Source organism: Temnothorax longispinosus, chromosome 2, assembly GCF_030848805.1.
Source record: "Temnothorax longispinosus isolate EJ_2023e chromosome 2, Tlon_JGU_v1, whole genome shotgun sequence".
NCBI classification, from domain to species: Eukaryota; Metazoa; Arthropoda; class Insecta; order Hymenoptera; family Formicidae; genus Temnothorax; species Temnothorax longispinosus.
The window spans coordinates 1,137,613-1,157,304 of record NC_092359.1 but is presented as its reverse complement, the minus strand read 5'-3'; the positions used below and the strand labels follow the sequence as shown (position 1 = coordinate 1,157,304).

The window sequence follows — 19,692 nt, the reverse complement described above, 5'->3', positions numbered from 1 at the left end:
ATATCGCGCACGTTACATTTTTAAAACATTATTTTAATAGATATTTGATTTTAAAATGCTAATGCAAAAATCGTCCGCGAAAAATCGTGCAAGTAATATTTTACGACCATGCGAATAAGAGAGACCGTGACATTCGCGACATAATATCTCTTCTTGAATATCGCATATGCCGGAGATCGAACTCCGAAATTGCGAAATTGCGCCGGAGTTAAACATCGAACGAGTAACGAATATCACGTAAATCAAGTAGCGCTTGAGAAAGTGACGGAATCCGTCACAGGACAGTAAAATATAATAAACAAATATAACAATTACTCACCCCACGGTTGCTCCGCCGATGCCTCCCAGGCCCCCTCCTCCTCCTCCTCCGTTGTCGCATCTCGGCACACTCACTCACGAGTCACGACGTTAAAATGCGCAAAAATATCGTCACTTATGATCGCGCGACACTTTCGACACTTTACACGGCACTCCCGGTATTAATCTCGCGACGCGGCGCGTATTCTGTTACACGGCGACGGAAGAATTACAACGGAAATGCTACGAATGAAAGTATGCGATGCGATCGATACCCGTAATGTCCCGCAGGTAGACACTAAATGGCGGTCGGCGGAGAGAATTTCATAAATCACGCGGCCGCGGCCGACTTCACTCGCCAGGAGCAAGCGTCGCGTCGCGAGGACGCCACGCTTGCTGCTTGTGTGACGATTTTGGCTAACCGCAATTAAATCGTCGATTTATGAACATTCACATTTATGCCCTCTCCACGATCAAATATCGCAAATTATCAAAACACGATTAAGTACAAAACACGTCGCGGCGTCACTCGATTTAGGGTCCGCTCGTATCCTTTATCCGTGTTCCGAAAACGACGCGACGGTAACTTCATTCCGAAGCCGCGTCGACCCGACCGCGACGCGAGAGACGCCGATTAAAAAAAGCGAGACCGACTATCCGAAAAAATGTAATCGAAAGTCAGTATTATCGAGTGTAATATTAATGTACCTCGGTATCCGTATAAATTCCGAACATTCGCGCGATGTATCACAGTTTTCCGTAATCTGAATCGCCGGACCCAACACCCAGCGATACTTGTGTTACTCCGCGATCCGAGATCCGAGAGCAAAGACATAAAAGACATTACGCCCGTATCGCACTATCGGCTCGCGCCCCTCGCGGCCCTGCCGCGATTATTATTCTACCTCAGCCAATCAGAAAGTAGTGGTCGCTGACCTTCTGATTGGCTGAGGTAGAATCGTAATTGCGGCCGCGAGCCGCTAGTGCGATACGGGCATAATGCATCTTTGCTCTCGGACAGTCTCGGTCGTCTCGTCTCGGATCGCGTCGCGGAGTAAACACAAGTGCCGGGTCCGGCGGTTCAGATTGCGGAGAAAACTGTGATATATATCGAATGTTCGAAATTTATACGGTCACCGAGGTATATCGCGTTTGACAGTGCTGACTTTCGATTACGTTAATTCTTTCGGATGATCGGCACGTCTCTCGCTTTTCTCAACCGTTTAACTTGACTCGCGTCGGGTCGCGCGGCTTCGGAATGAAGTTACCGTCGCGTCGTTTTCAGAACACGGATAGAGGATACGAGCAAACCCTGAATCGAGTAATAACGCCGCGAGTGCTTAATTAGAGATCACAGTCGTTTAACCTCGCATTTAATCGTTGATATTTGGCGATATTTGGTGACCGTGGAGGACACCCCGGATAGACACGAATATGGATGTTCCTAAATCGATTTGCGATTAACCAAAATCGCATGATAAAGCAGCAAGTGTGGCGTCCTCGCGACGCAACGGTTGCTCCTGGCGAGTGAAGTTGGCAGACTGCGATTTGCGAAAGTTCCTCCGCCATGTTAGCGTCTACCTGATGTTTACGCCGTTTGCGGGACGTTACGGGTGTCGATCGGATCGCAGCTTCGTTCATAGCTTCTCCGCCGTACGTCTTCCGTCTCCGTGTAATAACAAAGTACGCGCCGCGTCGCGAGATTAATACCAGGAGTGCCGTGCAAAGTTAAAAGTGTTGAAAGTGTCGCGCGATCATAAGTGACGATCGATATTTTCGCGTGTGAACGTGGTGAGTGAGTGCGCCGACGGAGATGCGACAACGAAGGAGGACCGAGGAGAAGAGGAGGAGGAGGAGGTCTGGGAGGCATTGGGTGACGGCGGAGCAACTGTGGAGTAAGTCCTTGTTACTCGTTATTACTCGATTACTCGTTTATTATATTTTTCTATCCTGGTAAGAATAAAACAGAATGAAATGAATCAAACACTACTTTGCAGAAGAAATTCGTTATTTTTATTAACATGAAGTATAAAAAGAATATACATTTATGAACTTGTAAGAATAATATTATAAAAAAAGTTGAAAACTTTTCTCGTTACGTACGGATCAGTGATATATTTGGAAGATCTCAGATATAAGAGGCTATTTGTAGGAAGGGAATTTACTTGGAATGTTTCAAAGATATTACAGTTATTAATGTTAGAAAGTGTATTTAACGTGCAATATTTTAAGTATATTTTTAAAAGCGCCTCGATTATGTAAATTCAAATAGTCATCAATGTCATCATTTCAAAAATATATCACTGATCCAACCGGCCGAATTACTGGCTCTCTATAATATTTATTTCTACGATTTCATATATGTATCTTCTTGCAGTATATGCTAAAATAAAAAGAACCGATTTCTTCTACGGCGCAGTGTTTAATTTATTCCATTCTGTAGGTTCAAAATGACTATGAAAAGGAGCTATTTTATCTCAGCTACTTCCCGAGTGACGCCCCGCGAATTCCGCGCGGTTCTAATCAGCGGGATAATTTCGGCAGTAATTTCTAGAAGCAAGATAGACGGAACGCGGAAGGATCGGAAATTAGCACGCGATAATCGCGCACGCGACAAAAATTCACCTCGGATGATAACTCTCGCGCGACGAGCGACGAGCCGTGCATCGCGCGGAACTTCTCGCGCGAGCCAGGCGTATGCAGCCGGCTGCCGGCCGTATGCATAAAATGTGGTAAATGCCTTTACGCCGCCGTGCCGAGGCGAGCGTTTCGAAGCATGCGGATGCGCGTTAGGGCTTCCTCTTTTTTTCCCCTCACGTCTCTTTTTATTTAATCCACGCGCTCTCTATAGATACCGAAGGGGTCTCGCGATAAAACGCAACTATCCGCGACTCTCGCCTCTCTCTCTCTCTCTCTCTCTCTCTCTCAGCTCTCGATAAAATCGCCGTAACATTTTTTCCTGCGGTAAGACACACGGGGTGTCTTGGGATTACAGATTTCCACGACGACAGTGTTGTCTCCCGTCGAAAAAATTAGATTTAAATGCAACACGTGTGTCTGTACGTTTTATATATTTTTATTTCAATAGAGACTAAAAATATTCTAAATGTAATAACCGGTAATAACGTAGATATCACCGGATATAAATTTCAATGAAATATACGAATATCGTCGCGCACTATTCGGAAGTAAGTATTTAAAAGTAAGATAAGAAAGTTATTTATCCGAGGACTCCTCTTTCGAGAACGGACCGGTCACACGAAATGTAAACTTAACTCGCGAAGTTCAGGAGGCAGGGTCGGGACACGTGCCGGGACGCGGTTACAAATATCAAACCGACTACCCACGTTATTGGAGACGCAGAAAATCGAGGAATGTCGTGTATTATCGCGCAGCCCACAGCCTCCGGCCGAGAGCGAGAAATGTAATGCGTAAGTCGATATATATACAGAGTGTCCCAAAGAAGGCGTACGTCAGTAGCGGTCTAATCTATTGCAGACTGGGTCTGCAATAGGTGTAACAAGCTTTTAGCCTCTTTTGCTCTAATCTCTAAAACGTGACGTTTTTCTTCCAACAAAAATCTCAAGCAAATACATTTTATAATAATATACATGGTGACCAATCGCGGCTACTGAAATTAATAGCTGTTATTTTATAATAAATAGACAGAATAAATTCAATAAATAAATTAAACACTTACTTTATAGAAAAAGTCGTCATTTTTATTAGCGCAAAAAGAATATACATTTATGAACTTGTAAAAATTTAAGATAGACTGCATGGAGTTTAATCAACTTTTTCTCAGATAATTTAAAACGACGTTGAATTAATTACAATTTAATTTATATAATTAAATTAAATTAATGATATATCTATTAATTCAATATTATTATTATGTTCAACGTGTCTAACAATTAATTAAATTATTAGCAACGGTAAGTAACAAAAATATATCGTCGTGAAATTTCTTCCAGGATAATTCGTTAGTGACGCAAGTCGTCTGTGGGAAAGCCTGTATATACGTGCGTACGCATGTATTATAAGAGTTACGAAATTTCCAACCAGTAATTGAGTTTTTAAATTTACGAGGGTGGCGCGTATCTGTCAAAGTGATGCCGATATTCGCGCGAGGTATTAAATCGTTTTACTTGCAACAATAATATGAGCCTGTACACGCGAGTTTTATTCCGCAATCTGAGTACGCGTAAAAACCAGTCTCAATTCGTGTTCTTAACAAAGAAACAAACTCGCGTTAACTCCTGAGATAAATTTATAATCGATCGAACAACAGTTTCTCTTTTAAAATAATGACGATAATTTTTCGTAAAACGTTACTTGGACTCTCTGCAGATGTTTTTAACTCTACGTTATTCGCGTGGGGTGTAAAATTACAACTCAGCCTTATAAGTCCACTAAATTTATAGAGTAAAACTTTTTTTATTGATCAATTTTTATTGATGCTGCACAAATTGTTTCAGAATTAAAAAAGAACTTTTGCATTTATCTTTGTCTAATAAAAATGATATATATTTACAATATTATTAATCTTTATTTAATTGCAAATTATCAAAGAGAACAATGAAAATTCAGATATATAAAGTATGCACATGTGAGCACATAATGACTTTATCTATTTTGAACACATCGAATCGAATAATCGTAAAATATATTATGTTTTTTCTTTAGCAATGAATATAGCAAAATCAAATTAGTTACATACTTATTAATTGAAACAACTACGTAGATATCCATATCGAGCCTAAACTATAATAAATTGAAAAAACCATGTGATTGCATCGATTCTCCACCGACTAATTATGTTGTACAAGTCGGACGTATCTAATTGAGAGAATCGGACCTGTCCGTTTCACATCACTCGCTTGAGAAAGAAATCGAAGAATAAGTGCAAATCGAATCGCCGGCGCGCGATTCGTTGCGAAATTTCGGGTCGCGCGAAACCCGAAAGGCCTTTGCAGGCGTCGCGTCGGGCTTTTTACATAAGAATTGCGCGCGGCGAGCCGAATGGCCGTGTGTGTCGAGAGAGAAGAAAAAAAAATAAGCCACCCTCGTTTTCGCAACCGGCGGACACGGTAAATCAAAGGAGAAAATAACTTACGTCCCCGAGGCGAACAGGGGAGCGGGACGCGACAATGCGATAATAAACAAGGGATAATTCAGCGTACGTTCGTGTTTCTGAGGTCGAAATACGCGGATAAATGCGCGCGTGGCGAATAAGCGAATTTCTCCGACGACCGCCACGCGGTTCTTTCCGATCGATCGCTATATACGTTGCGAAAGAGGCGCCCGATGACGTCACGAGTGTGAAGCGATACGTCCTTGGTTATATTTTACCGTGCCGGACGGACCATTATTTTCGTATCCTCATTGACATTTCCGAACGGTCCCGAACGGTGAGAAGAGATACGCCAAAAAATGTAAATCCTTCCGGATTCAGGTATATTTCGCAACGATTAAGGTATTTCGTACAAGCGAGATCGACCGAGATTAATAATTTTTTCTCGTGTTTTATATTTTCAGCAAATAAATATGAAGAGAGAAAAGAATTTCAAACGATAAAGTCCAATATTTGATGACGAAATAGTGAAACGTGCCAAGTTTGTCGACGAGCAAACGAAAGTAACCAAAATTTTTGTTCTTTAGTCCCTTATTATTTGCGCACTTTCAGAATCTTTAACACTAGTATTAACTGTATGCAAATTCCATCGCGGTGATAATATTTAGTTTTAGCGCCTTACTATCGAGATAGCTAATAAAACGCCGCAATTTGATCCGCTTTCTACGAATAGATCACGCGAAAAACTAGCGATAAATTCATATCTAATCATTTCAAACATATAGCGAGAATCTCAAAATATCTCAAATATTATTCAAACTTTGTTAGCGTCTAGAGTATTTTGAAAATATGTTTTTTCTCTTACTTATATAACGCTTTACATTATTATTTCAATCTGCCTTTTGTTTTATACACATAAAAAAAAGAAGTATTAAATCAAGACTTATATACTCGTATATACGTAATAATCTATAATCTTCTTATAAAAATTTCAATTTTTTATTTCAACTTTATTTTCTTGGTTGAACTACTTGGTTGAACTAAATAACTTCATTCGAACAAGTTTTCTTCGTTTATGCGATATTCTTACTTCAAGATTACAAATTGTTGCGTATATATGATGAGTATATAAGTTTCTTGATTTGACACTTTTTTTGTTCTGTGTACAAATAGCAATTTTATCTTTAAGAATTTTTGACGTCTTGCATATATTGGAGTATTTGCATGAAAGATTTTCTAGATTTTCAAGAGTTTTAAGATATTCAATACTTTTAAAACTTTTCACAATATTAAAGACCTTCCTGTTTCGAACAATGTTGAAGGCAATTCGAACTTTTATACGACTGTTGGAGAATTTTTCAAAGAAGGATTCGAATGTGTTTATTATTACACAAAGCGAGTGTCGCGACGCGTCAAAATTGCACAGTATACGATTCACGTTAATAAACAATGAATTTAACTTCTCGCCCGCACAAAAGCGGCGAACGGATGCGCGCCGCGCGCGAAAAATGACGCCCCGCGCGCCACAAATTTTTCTGATAAGCAGCGCACGGCCGTGCCCGCAGTCTCCGTACCCCGCGTTACCCCGTTGCCCTTATCCTCCTTTCTCTTCCCTTTGCGGAACGTGTTCTACGCGCCTGCACGCTCATATACGCATATAACCGTGCCTACACTCCGGACTGTCGCGCAAGAGTTGCTCGACCGGCGCATTCTTTTTCTTCTCCCTTCTCTCCAGCCCTCTTTCTCTTTCCCTCTCATTCTCTACATCTCTCGAGCGGGCCCCATTTCCAGCGCGGTCAGGCCCGCGCTTGGATCCCGGGCTTCTCGCCCGTAGCATATATGTGCATCGTATCTTCTATACAATCAGTTTGGCGCGACTCCGATACTCTTCGACTTCAAATTCCTAGAGCGATTCCAATTTCATCGCTCAGTCTTCCCGTGTCGTAATTTACCTCCTCCTCATAAGGATCTCCTATTTGATCTCACGGGTATTCCACTATAGTGTTAGATGTACACCATGTATCGAGTGTAATTTTAATCGCACGTCTTCTTCGGTCATTTTAAAAACGAGTTCTTTCTTAAAATAAAAACGAAATTCATCGCACTTCTTTTACATATTGCTTATTGGGTTAACAATATATTATTAAATTTAATAATTAAAGCTTCTTTCTGCGAGAGATTTGCCTTTAAAGCCGACTCTGAGTACTTCCAGCGATAGTCTGCAAACCCCAGGACGGCCAGGGGACTCGACTTTCCTCTCCCGTAGCGACTGTCATATCCCACATAACTGAAACGCACACGGCCCTCCCGGGAAATACACGTATTGCCATAAGCCATGCCGCTCGCTACGTTATAATTGACTAGCGACTTTCTCCCTCGGAAGCACGATATCGAGGGGGCCACCCGGCAATAACTAAGACCCCACGATCAAATAGCGCGGCTACCACCACGTCATGCCGCGAGAATTTATCATGCCACTCTTGCTCGATCGTCTTCGATCGATACCATGGACGTGTCGTTCAGTTCGTTTTAGCGATAATGAAAATTCTAGACGAGTATTCACCCTTCGTTTCCATCCTTCGAACTTTGAACTGTAAAAGAAACTCCTGTCAGTTCGTGTTTATTCGCGATATTGAGAATTCTTAATGTGTATGTTTAACATATATATTCCTAGATATATCGTGTATTAGATATTAGAATACGTATGTTTAATCTCGTCAGTGATGATTTATCTGAAATGGAATACAAAATTTGCAAGAATACCTCACGAAAATCTGCTAGGAATAGATGGAGATATTTTCGGGATAAAACGCATTGAGCACGAAGTTCAGCATGGAACTGTTCCGCTGTTAAATTCGTATAATGTCAAATTATACTGAATTTGAGTCACTTTTAATTATTCTTATAAGTCGCCACTGCTCCAACTCAATATGTCGTTAGTTTATTTAAAACAATGTTAATTTAACTAAACCAATGAAGTTAAAATAATATACTGTTTTGTATTAAAATAACAAATTTCGACACAACATGGTAGTTAAAATTAACAAAATGTTATTTAACTTAAGGCATTGGTTTCATCCTTTAATATTTAACAGTGGCGGGATCGGGATTGACAGCAGACTTGGCCATGAAACTTTTCCGGGCATACTACTTAAGGGGTTAACTAGAAGCACATGAGACATCTTAAGAATCATATATTTTACACTGAAAGGCTATAAATGTCTAGAGAATTATATTAGTTTTGTAATATCTTTAGTGCATATTGCGTCTTGAGAAATAACAAAATTAAATTCTCGGGAATATTGAAACCCGTGGATAGAAATAGAAGTTACATGTGCAGAAATGTCAAAAATTACTGTGCGGTAAATATCATTTACTGTTATGCTAATATGATAATAGGATATATTTACAGTGATAATTTATAACTCGCCATACGAACGCGACTTTCGCAAGCGAGCGACGAATACCGCGAGACGCTATATATAAATAGCTCACGCGATGTATTAATAAAATATCGCATAAAAAAAAGATACCCCATTCGTCCCGCGGCGACCCGTCTTGCTGGATCATCGTCGACTTTTACGCGAAAGGCCCCAATAACTCTCGGCTCTCGTAAGAACGTGATGTACCTCCTCCCCTCCTTCCCTCCTCGTCCTCTCCCACCCCCTCTCTCAACATCCACTCTTCGGGCCGTCGTCAATTACGGTTAAACTCGTTACAATCTCATTATATTCGCGCGTATCTCCTTATCTCCGCGGAAGTTCACCCCCGGACGAGGGTACCGCCGGCGCGAGACTTCACATGTGTGTATTTGTCACGCATACACACGCAAATACGCACGCGCGCGCAGAGATATAAAAAAGTGCGTGCGTGCACACGCGCAGGTATACGTGTACATATCGACGAGAATGTTTCCGTTAAAAAATGAGCCCGTGCCGGTGCCACACGGCCGTAACACGGCACGTAAAGTCAGTGGCGTAACCGGTAGCATCGGCGGTCTTCTTTCAATTAATAACGTGATCATAGGTTGTTAGAGGTTCCTTCGCCAGACAATCCCCACCTTCCCCTCCCTTCTTCCTGCCCGGCCACCATCACCACCACCACCTCCTTCCTCCTTCTGCAGCATCCCTCGTGTTCTCACTCCGTCTTTCTCTATCTCTCTACCATCCGGAGTCTCTTTCAGTTTCTCTTTATCTTCTCTCCTCTCGCCTTGCTCCCTCGATCCTTATTCTACTTCCACGCGCGTCACTCCACTTACCTTCTGCCTCGTTTTTTCCACCGTTCTCATCGCCATCCTCATCGCCCCTCCCTCCGGCCTTCCCCTCACGCGCGTTCGCCGCGATCGCTCTTCTGCTTATACATATATGCACACGGGGTGACTCGAGATCGCCGGATATCCTTCGCCGCGGACCCTTCCGTCGATTTGTTATCGAGTATCTTCGACGAAAGTGTCAAAACACTTAATTTCTGAGTAATTACTAATTAAAACGCGATTATGGTAAACTCAACTAGAAAATACATAAACGACGAGAACGCGTCTTTAATTACGTTTGTTTAACGAAATTAAGGGTTTAATTGTTATAGTTATACAAAACCAAAATGTGAGACGTTAAAAATCTTGGTAATATTCTCGTTGAGGGAAGATCGTTCGCAAGTCAGCCGTAAAGAAGCTGCGGTTAAAGGGATGTCCGATGACTGCCACGAAGCACACTGTATATATGGACGCACGTACGCGCGTCTCTTCTTTTATTCTTCCACGTAGTCGCGCCTACGATCTTCTTATTCGCGAGACGCATCTCGCGAACAAGAAGATCTTGCCGAGCGCATAATTTAGCGCGAGCAAGCGTGGCTGCGCGGGATGTCATTTTAATTGTCCGATGATCGGCGGCGAGTATCGATCCGCCGTGTCCCTCGATCTCTCACACCGTTGGTCTGCCGGAAATTAGTCTTCTTTCGATATGTCGAAAGAGGACGCGCGGCTCTTGATTAATCTTTTGTAAAACCTAACGAAAAATTTGTATTGTATACGTTCGCTAAAGAAATCAACACTGGAATTAAATTAGCAATTGGAATAAACGATAAAAGTTTAATTTATATTAAATAAAATGTATTAATGTTATAAGGTTGTTTTAGACTTGAAAATTCTTATAAGTTCTGGGGCAAAGTGCACCTGAGGAATGTTGTTGCGCTTATAGGGCAGCGGGAGCCCTAAATCCGCCGCCACTGCTCGTTACTCCTCGTTTGACCGGTATTGTAATACAATTTGAACGAATCCTCCCGCGGAGACGAGGCGCGAGATAAAAATAAGTTAGCAGCCGTATTTCAAAACGGATGATCCATCACCGGCCACCTGACGGATCTTGCACAAAGACCAGCATCCACCTAAACCCGACGTCTTGCGCCGCGTCCGTCGGCGAGAAGAGAGAGAGAGAGAATCGCTAAATTAGGATTTAGCGAAGAGGACGCGGCGTGGTACCTTGAGAAAAAGATGCTTCTCATTGTCATGATAATACGCGAAGGGTATAAATTTACTATAGCCGCCGGTTTCGCCGTAAAACGAACTAAGTTTCAAGCCTCGCGAGAGAGAAACGCGGATATTTCCCACCGTCGGCGTCGCCAGGTGTGAAACCTGAGATCGATGTCGTTTGCGGTTAAGCAAATTAATTTATTTAAAAATTAAGATAGAAGAGTTAATTTCAATTGTAAAACGGTAATGGTCTTTTTTATTTTAATTTAATCTTCTAATTTTTTCCTTAAAAAGTAAATAAACACATGACGTAGAAGATTAAGAAATATTTTCGTTTAGTTTTTGTTATATTGCCTTATTTTAGGATTATTTATAACAATGTAGCATTATTGATATAATAATGTAGCATTATTATAACTGCGTTAAAACCATTTTTTTTATAACCTATTATTACTGGCGGTTGCAGGAAAATACATTTTTGAAAGATTGTGTACAAACACTATCTATACATACATACGTATTATATAGATGATAAAATTAATAACAATTGCAAAGTGATTAACGATCTTTCTCGTATGGGCCGCTCTTTATCTTGTCCAAATTGCTTCGATTAAAAAAACTGTTTATGTATTAATTACATTCCGTAGAATCGAGGTAGCAACGTCGCAACTCCGGGTTCGGTTTATATATCGAAAGCGATATGCTGGATAGCAATATAATCGAAGGTTAACTACATGGGGAAGAGCTACCGATCTCCTCGTCGACGTTGTTTTCTCGTGACATATTCCACGTGTAACGGACACTTAAGCCCCGCGTTGCGGTCTGCCGCGACATCTTGCCCGTTCAATGAGACCCGTCGCGTCGGTCGGGGCTGCACGATCGCGAAAGTCCTCATGTGGCACGCTCATGCGGGGGTGCGAGAGAGGAGAGGGATCGGCGGAGAGAGAGAAAGAGAGAGAGAGAGAGAAAGCGGGCCCCGGGAGCGGCGAGAAAAACAAAGCGGGCTTCGTAAGCGCGAAACCACAGCAGAAACTTGGAAGGCTTCCTCGTCGGGGTGTCTGCCCTCCGTTTCCCCGTCTCTCCCGCGTGTCCCTCGTCACCGCATTCACCAGCTCCTCCTTTTTTAATTGCATCCTCGAGACACGGCAGAGAGGTGGCCGTTGCAATACCGCTTATGCGCGAAGGTGCGACGTCCCCGAACGATGCTTGTGGCAACCTTAGATCTCTCTACGAGACTGAAGATATCTCATCTCTGTTTACTACTCCTCGACGAGCTATGTCCCTTCTTAACCTGTAACCTGCGTGTAGAAGAGATAGGATATATCCTTCTTTCTCTCATCATATAATATGTCTACTATCATCCGAAATCTTGTTATTAACCTTCGGAGGACGGATCGCCAACTGCACAATAAATATCGTTTCTCTTCAGATTTATTTTAGAATTTCGATTTTACTTTTTCCTATATAAAAACATGTTAGATTTGTTTCTTATTACATTCGCGAACTTTTTTTATTTTAAAAGTGGCACATTATGATTAAAGAGAGGAGAAAGTATAAATGAAGTATAAGCAATTCTATTACAGAGAAAACAAGGCACACATATGATATTTCTTTTATATATTGTATGAGCGATATAAACGCATTTTGTGCATCCGTGATATTAGCAAAATTAATTAAAATTCTACGCCCAATTTAAAATTTAAACCCACATTTGAATAACACAAAATCGTTAAAATTCAAAACAATAAGTATGTTATTAATTTTCTGATTTTTAAAGTAAATTTTTCAGAAAACGAAATGATTGATCTTCTCCGATAATTTTTTGCATATGATTGAAGTGTATTATCTTTCATTTATTTTCCACTTATTTTTCTTCTAATAAGTATATATATATATATATATATATATTTGTAATAATTTCTGCATTGTTTTATATTCTAGATTTAGTTTTTAGTATACCAACTATATATTGTAGTATACGCGTACACTGAATCACGTAAATCTAAAAGCGTAATCGCGTAGGCCGACACAGCTACTTCGCTATCAAAGATTATCGAATAGGAATTGCGTTTCCGGTAACGATGCAGAAAAACGCGACGAGGAAAACGAAGTTCAAGGACACCGGTCCCGGATTCCTCTCCTCCCATCGTCGCCTGTCAGACCTCTCGACGGACGGAAATTAATATGCTTGGCCCTCCTGTGACACAATGTTGCAAACGATGCGATCGGCGCATACCTGCCTGCCCCGGCGTTCATCGATCGGCGCGCATGAGATATGACGACATTGTGACTTTACCCGTGTCCTGACGAAGTCGCAAATTCACGTTATCGATCGTCGTCGATGTCAGCGGGCTGGCCGGCCGGCCGGTCGGGCCGGCTGGTCTCAAAGATATTTTCGTCCTCTTATTTGGATGCGTACGCCAGTATTGTACGCGCGATGATGCTTCGAGTCCTTCGAGAGCCGGTGCACGCCAGACCAATTCGGACTCGGTGCACAAACGATCCCTCCACACACGCACATACACATATATATACAATTATATATGTATAGTATACACGTACAAAGACTCGAAACGCAAAACGAGCTGTTATTTCACCAAAGTCTTTTGTCACTTTGCTTTAATGCAGCAGCGGCGCCTTTTACATACCTGACGAAATCGCTCCCTATCGAATTTCTCCGCGAGTTTAATATTAAATTTTGAAGACAAATCTTTATTTTTCTCCCCGACCTTTCCGTTTTTTTCTTCTTCACCCGAAGATTAAATCGCCGAACGCATCGATCGGCCGAGACAGGTCTCGATATCCTCGTCACGAGGAGATTCTTTCAAGTTGCTCGAAGTCTTCGTGAACGGGAATGCCGCTCAGGCATCCCGGGACACCTCGTACGGCTCGTACAACCGATACGACAGAGGGCTATTAACGATTGATGGGAACAGTTCGCCGTGGCTCCTATGGCATCCATCGGATATTATTATTATACGACGCGCGATACCGGGCGCGTTCTGACGTGGACCGTGGACGCCGGGGTCTCCGTAGCGCCCGCCTGTCGAAGTGACAGTGTCATGGACGAGGAAACAAAGCTGTTAGTCCTAAACACCGTGGATATGTATCTTATTGTCCCTGCGCGCGGCCGTTATACGGAATTACAGTATGCTCTTTGAGCGGCCTACGGGATCCGGCGGCGGCGCGGGTCGTTATTAAGCCGTGGAATGCCGATGCTTCGACTTCCTCTCTCTTCCTCGCGGAAAATATATTTTACTCCGGCGAAACTATTACCGCGCCGCCCGGCTTCGCTCGGAATGAACGATGGAAGCGGCGTAATTAAGTTTTTCCAGGAATCTACGCGCTCGACGACAAGGAGTTATCTTTAATCGCTTTTAATTCGGTTTTATCGACACGTTGGCGTTGTCTGGGAAAAATCAATGGGAAACTTATCGCGAAGAAACGTGTTTTATCGTGTCGATAAAGCACGTGTTAAACGGAGACAAATTAGAAAACTAGAAGATTATGCGGTAATAATGTTTAAACATTGAACTGATTCCGAATTACCTGAAGCTTCGTGAGATGTTTTTAATTAATTAGCATTCCATTAATTTGCGCCTAACATATTAATTCTAAATTATTTTTAGTCCCTTGTATCTTACGGCTTGTTGCTGCTTCGAGATTTTTATTTATATCTGTATACACACACACAGAGAGATATAACGCTGTAAAAACTAAAACAGTTACAATTATCACAAATGATTACTAAAATCATCTTAGGGAGAAATTATTTGCCAGCAAGATATATATATACTTCTTGTATAATAATAAACTAAAAATATTTTTAGAATATCTATATTCTTTTTGTATGTACGTGTTGTTTCCGAGAAAATTATTTCTCAAAAATATGTATATATATTAGGTATTCGGTTATCGTCTCATCGTTGTAACGAGTCATAAAATGTCCTTAAGGTCCTCGACCTGGCGCACGGCTCCCACGACGAAGTCGATTATTAATTGGGCGACGTCGACCCCTCATAGCGAAGCGATAGCATTCCATTCGATAAATACGAGCGATACGAGTTTGGCCTCGAAATTACAAATTCAAGTTTCAAATGCCGATCATTTTTAATATCAGCTGCTAGAGCATTTACGTTATTTGACGAATAAGCGGATATTTATGAATATTTGCAAGAAAATCGCGTATCAAATCATGAAATTACTTTTATAGATCGCGATCGATTGTCAATTATCAACGATATTCATCCGTATCCGATTCTCTCGTTTACGAATTATTTAATACATGTTAAGTAAGGTAAGAAAATTTGATTTCATCATAAGTTATTTCTACGTAATTGCACGCGCGAGGAGAAGGCGAGGACGTTAAGAATCCCTTCTATCTTCTACATTCACACATAATTCCAGCCGCGACACGAGCAGAGAAGTAAATTACGTACTAAGAATTACGAATTCAGAATTACAAACTCGGATACTTGCTACTGGGATCGGAAACCAGTTCGCGGTTCCGAAGCCAATAAACAAACGGCGTCGAGAAATTCATTAAGCACTCTCGGGAAATGGCTTAATTAATTAATTAAAAAACTACGATCCCTCGATTGTGGACCCCGCATGGAGATGTATGGAGTGTGCGCGCCCGCGCGCGCGCGCGCGCACATAATAACCGGGTAATAATTACATTGCAATAACGGCTACATAGTTACAACTGCACGCTCTCGTCGCTCACGAATGCGGCCAGCGATCGCGAGGCGTAAAGCAGCCATTAGCAGATACACATCGCGGAATTTGAAATTCCACGCGAGCGGGGCGGCCATGCGGGAAGCGGAAAATCGCGCGATAATCGCGCCGGTTATGGTACGCGTCTTCGATTTACGAATCTCTAACGTTTAATAATTACTGCTCGTTATGCGCAAGCGAGCAAGCATGAGCGATCTTAGCGATCGCTTTGCATATGATTAAAAAAAAAAACAAAGTTACGATATCCAATTTTATCCGAGCGTAAACATTTATAGCGTCTGCTATCATCTACCGTTTTGAAAACTGCTTGCCATAATTTTGAGCAGTTTTTTAACACGACATATATATATCTTTTTAGTCAGATAACGAACTTGTAATAAAAACGAGTGAAAAATATGATGCAGTTGAGGCGATTCTTCTTAAGAATCACCGCAGCTTATTTCAGCTGAAATTTATTTGAGACTAACCTTTGAAATCGGAATTTCAAGCCGTAGGCGAGGAACTCTCGAAGCAGCATCGATTCAGGCTTTGCAGATAACATCTTCCGCTTGTACTCTCACGTATATTTTCCATTTTCGATTCTCTCGGATTTCTCCGTGTGTCGTATACGGAGGACGCAGGAAGAAAAGCGGCTATTAGTAGATACATATCTTATTGTCTCCGATCGTTATACGAAATTACGGTGTACCCTTTACGTTCTCGGTAAGAAACGTCGTCTGGGTCATCGTCGTCGTGGGCCATGCGAGCCCCCACGAAGACGCATTATTAATCGGTCGATGTCAGTGGTTCGACTCCTCATAGAGAATCCATAAGACCTCGTTCGGTAAAAGGGGTCGGGGGGGACCGCTCTCGAGCGAAGAGTATCGGCCTGTACGATACATGCCTCGGCCGCGTAGCGGGACAAGGGTGGGGGAGGGGGGTGGAACGTATAGAGTGGCGTGCGGGGCCTCGGGCCCGAGCTGGCGGACCCAGGAGCGGCGGGGCGGGACGGGGCACAGGAACGGGCCTCAGAAGAATGGGACTTACTTCGTGCATGACCCAAAGAAACCCCCGCTGAGCGACTCGATCCGATCCGCTGATCCCCGACCGCGCTGACGCAGATACCATCTTTCCTTGCACTCCGAATGCTCTTCTCCGGGCGTTCCTTACCGCCCATATACCGCGCTCTCGCGCCGCATCGAAGGAGTAGAGCGAGAAGCGAGAGAAAAGGAACGGAAGAGGAAGAGAAAAAGAGAGAGGGAGAGAGTATATAGAGAAGAGAATGGAGAAAAGAGGGTGGGATTGTAGCCGAGAGACAGCTATATGACCGCACTGATTTGTCTGCTTATTGTTGCCGTTGCTTCGCTCGTCGCTCGTTGTTCCCGCTCGCTTGCGACGATGACACCAAGTGTCGCGGCCGCTCTCATGATGACGGCGACAACGACGAAGGAAGGAGAGAGAAAGAGAGTGGGGAAGAGAGATCGTATAATGTGCGAACTGACTGCGACCGGAGACGCGAGAGATCGAGGAAGTTTCGGTGCCGGCTCTCGGTATTCTCCGCGCGGTGATTTCAACGCCGACGCAGGAAACGTCGCCCTCGATACCACGTGCGATGCATTATCCTAAGTTGAATTCCGTAAATTCATAAAGATTGACGACTTTTCACATTCAAATCTTTATCTAAAATAAAAGAATTTACTTTTTTATTAGTTACTTATTATTCGTGATTTATTTTGTGAATTTTGTCAGCTGTAGACAATTCAAGAATTTTTTATCCAGACAATTAGGATTAATAATGATTTCAAAATGGCAGAGAGAAAGACAAAAAAGAAAAAGACGAGCAGCATTGACGCAATCAGATCCAAGGATGCGTCATATCCCGACGTTCCACATTAACTAACTCTAAATTAGCGAATGTTAGAATTATTATGTCTTTCTCGAAGTCATCATGCGCCTAATCTAGACAGAGAGAGGAAATGAGTTAATTGGGACAACGCCAAGCGGCGTTGATGCAACCGGTGCGAAATGCCTGCTCTACGAGCAGTGGATCAAAAGTTGTGGCAATAAATGAGTTAATCCCACTGTGACAAAAATTAAAGTAGCGAATTTAAATAAATTACTGCTTATAAAATGTATATTTTTATTAAATAATTTATAGATATACAATATAAAAAAACGTTTGTCCGTTTAAAAAATAATAGTATGCAAATAAAAAAAAGATAAATTTATTTATTATTTATTATAAATATCTCTAATAAATAAATATTGTCTGCTATAATTTATTATAAATATATATTCTTAGTACAAATTGCACGATGTATTATAATTTTATAATAATAAATGACTAATGTGATTCAGAATGCAATACAATTTGAATAAAAAAACGTAGGATAATATATCGATGATCTTGCCGGACGATATGAAAATTTTGCCCGAAGTGATCGATATCCTTTGGCTGGACGGTCGATTTTTTTTTCAATAACGTTTAAAAACCAGTTACAAAATTAAGAATCGACGGAATACGATTAACCGACGACCGTAAGAAAGCGCGTTACTCACGGGGCACGGGCATTTTCGCCTGCCTGAGATAAGTGTCGGTTTGCTTAACACGGGCATCACGCATGGGTGGCGGACCGTTCACGCAACAATCTGCGCCGTTATCGCACCATTACGAGATAAGGCCAATCTTACGGATCGTGTGAACTATGTCGGGAAGTTAAGATACGTCGCGGCCATTTAACACGGGACTGTCGATAGCCGCTATTAATGACGATACAGCGAGGCCCACCTATAATTACCGACGACGACGTGGTGGACCTGCTCCGACAGACTTTGCATAAATTTAACTCGTCCAACAGGCGTCGGTATACCTCGCTCTGCGTGTACACGTGAATATATTAGGCGAACGAGGCCCGGGCCTGGGCCAAGCTCGTTATCGATATCTCTTATCGCGTCGATTTTTGGCAGTAACGCCAGCCCATAATAATCATCGATTTAAGATCGGATTTGTTGCGGAAGATACGCATTTGTCTGAGGAAAAAAAAAGAACCCGGAAGTGTGATTTCCGATGGATAAACTGTTTGTGTTATTTGACCATTGATCGACGAACATTGATGGGATGGAAAATGGATAAAATTGTTGTGGAAGAAAATTCTGTATTCGTTATTAAGTATCCGATACAACACTATTAAATTCGTAGTGTTAAATTGTACTCAATTTAAGTCATTTTTAATTATTCTTATATATAACTTGCCACTGCTCCTACTCAATATGTCATTAATTTAACCAAAACAATGTTAATTTAATTAAACCAATAGAATTAAAATAACACTATTTTGTGTTAAAATAATAAATTTGAACACACATGGTAGTTAAAAATAACAAAATGTTTATTTAACTCAAGGTATGGGTTTAAATTTCACCTTTTAATATTTAACAGTGAACAGAGCAGTATTTTAGTAACGCCCCCGTTACGTAAAGGTCCCGAGTTTTGTTTTTTAATTTTATTATAGACAATAATATTTCTCATCTTTCACGCTATAAAGCCGACCTTCTTCTTGTATTATTCTATTGAAAGCTGCATATAGGATGGCGTAACTCTAATAACATGCGAATGATATCGATCGTCGGTCGGGATCGCCTACGAACGCGACACGCGTCGATCGTGCACAAGTTGCGTAAGTGCATTCATCCAGGCGGAGATCGGTGCATCTGGGTTACACGGCGATTTATGAGCGACGGTAGGCACGGGGGTTCGCGACTATTTATTCTCGCTTAATCCGCCACCCGGCTCCTCAGGCTCGGGCGCTCCGAGAGTCCCGACTTTTGTTTCGTCATAACGAAACGTTGTTTCACTAACGTTGACGACGATGAAGGTGCGCCTAAACATCCGAGAGCAATAATCGATGGTAACCGTTCCATCAATGACAGGGTGGGAGGGGGAGGGTCGACTAATTACTAGGAAGACAGATGCATGCCTTCGCGGGTCACTTGTTATATAAAAGCTCCCTACCTGAGAAATGTCCGCGTATTTATTCGTCTCGGCTCGGATTATGTGTACACAAGGATTACCATGGCCGAGGTTACGTCGGCTGGCTGTAAAAAGGAAAAACAATTTACGCCTCTCTTCCGCGAGAGA

General features: G+C 42.0%; 1 protein-coding gene and 1 long non-coding RNA gene across 2 annotated transcripts in view; one reads left to right on the top strand and one right to left on the bottom strand.

Annotated features, from left to right (window-relative positions):
* The window catches only part of LOC139808703 (uncharacterized), a 57,244-nt gene extending 55,009 nt beyond the window's left edge, over positions 1-2,235 (bottom strand). Inside the window, exon 1 of the long non-coding RNA XR_011730927.1 lies at positions 320-2,235. This is a non-coding gene — a long non-coding RNA (uncharacterized lncRNA). The remainder of the gene's footprint in view (positions 1-319) is intronic.
* Positions 1-19,692, top strand: part of Ft (cadherin-related tumor suppressor fat) — a 101,170-nt gene that overhangs the window by 48,681 nt on the left and 32,797 nt on the right.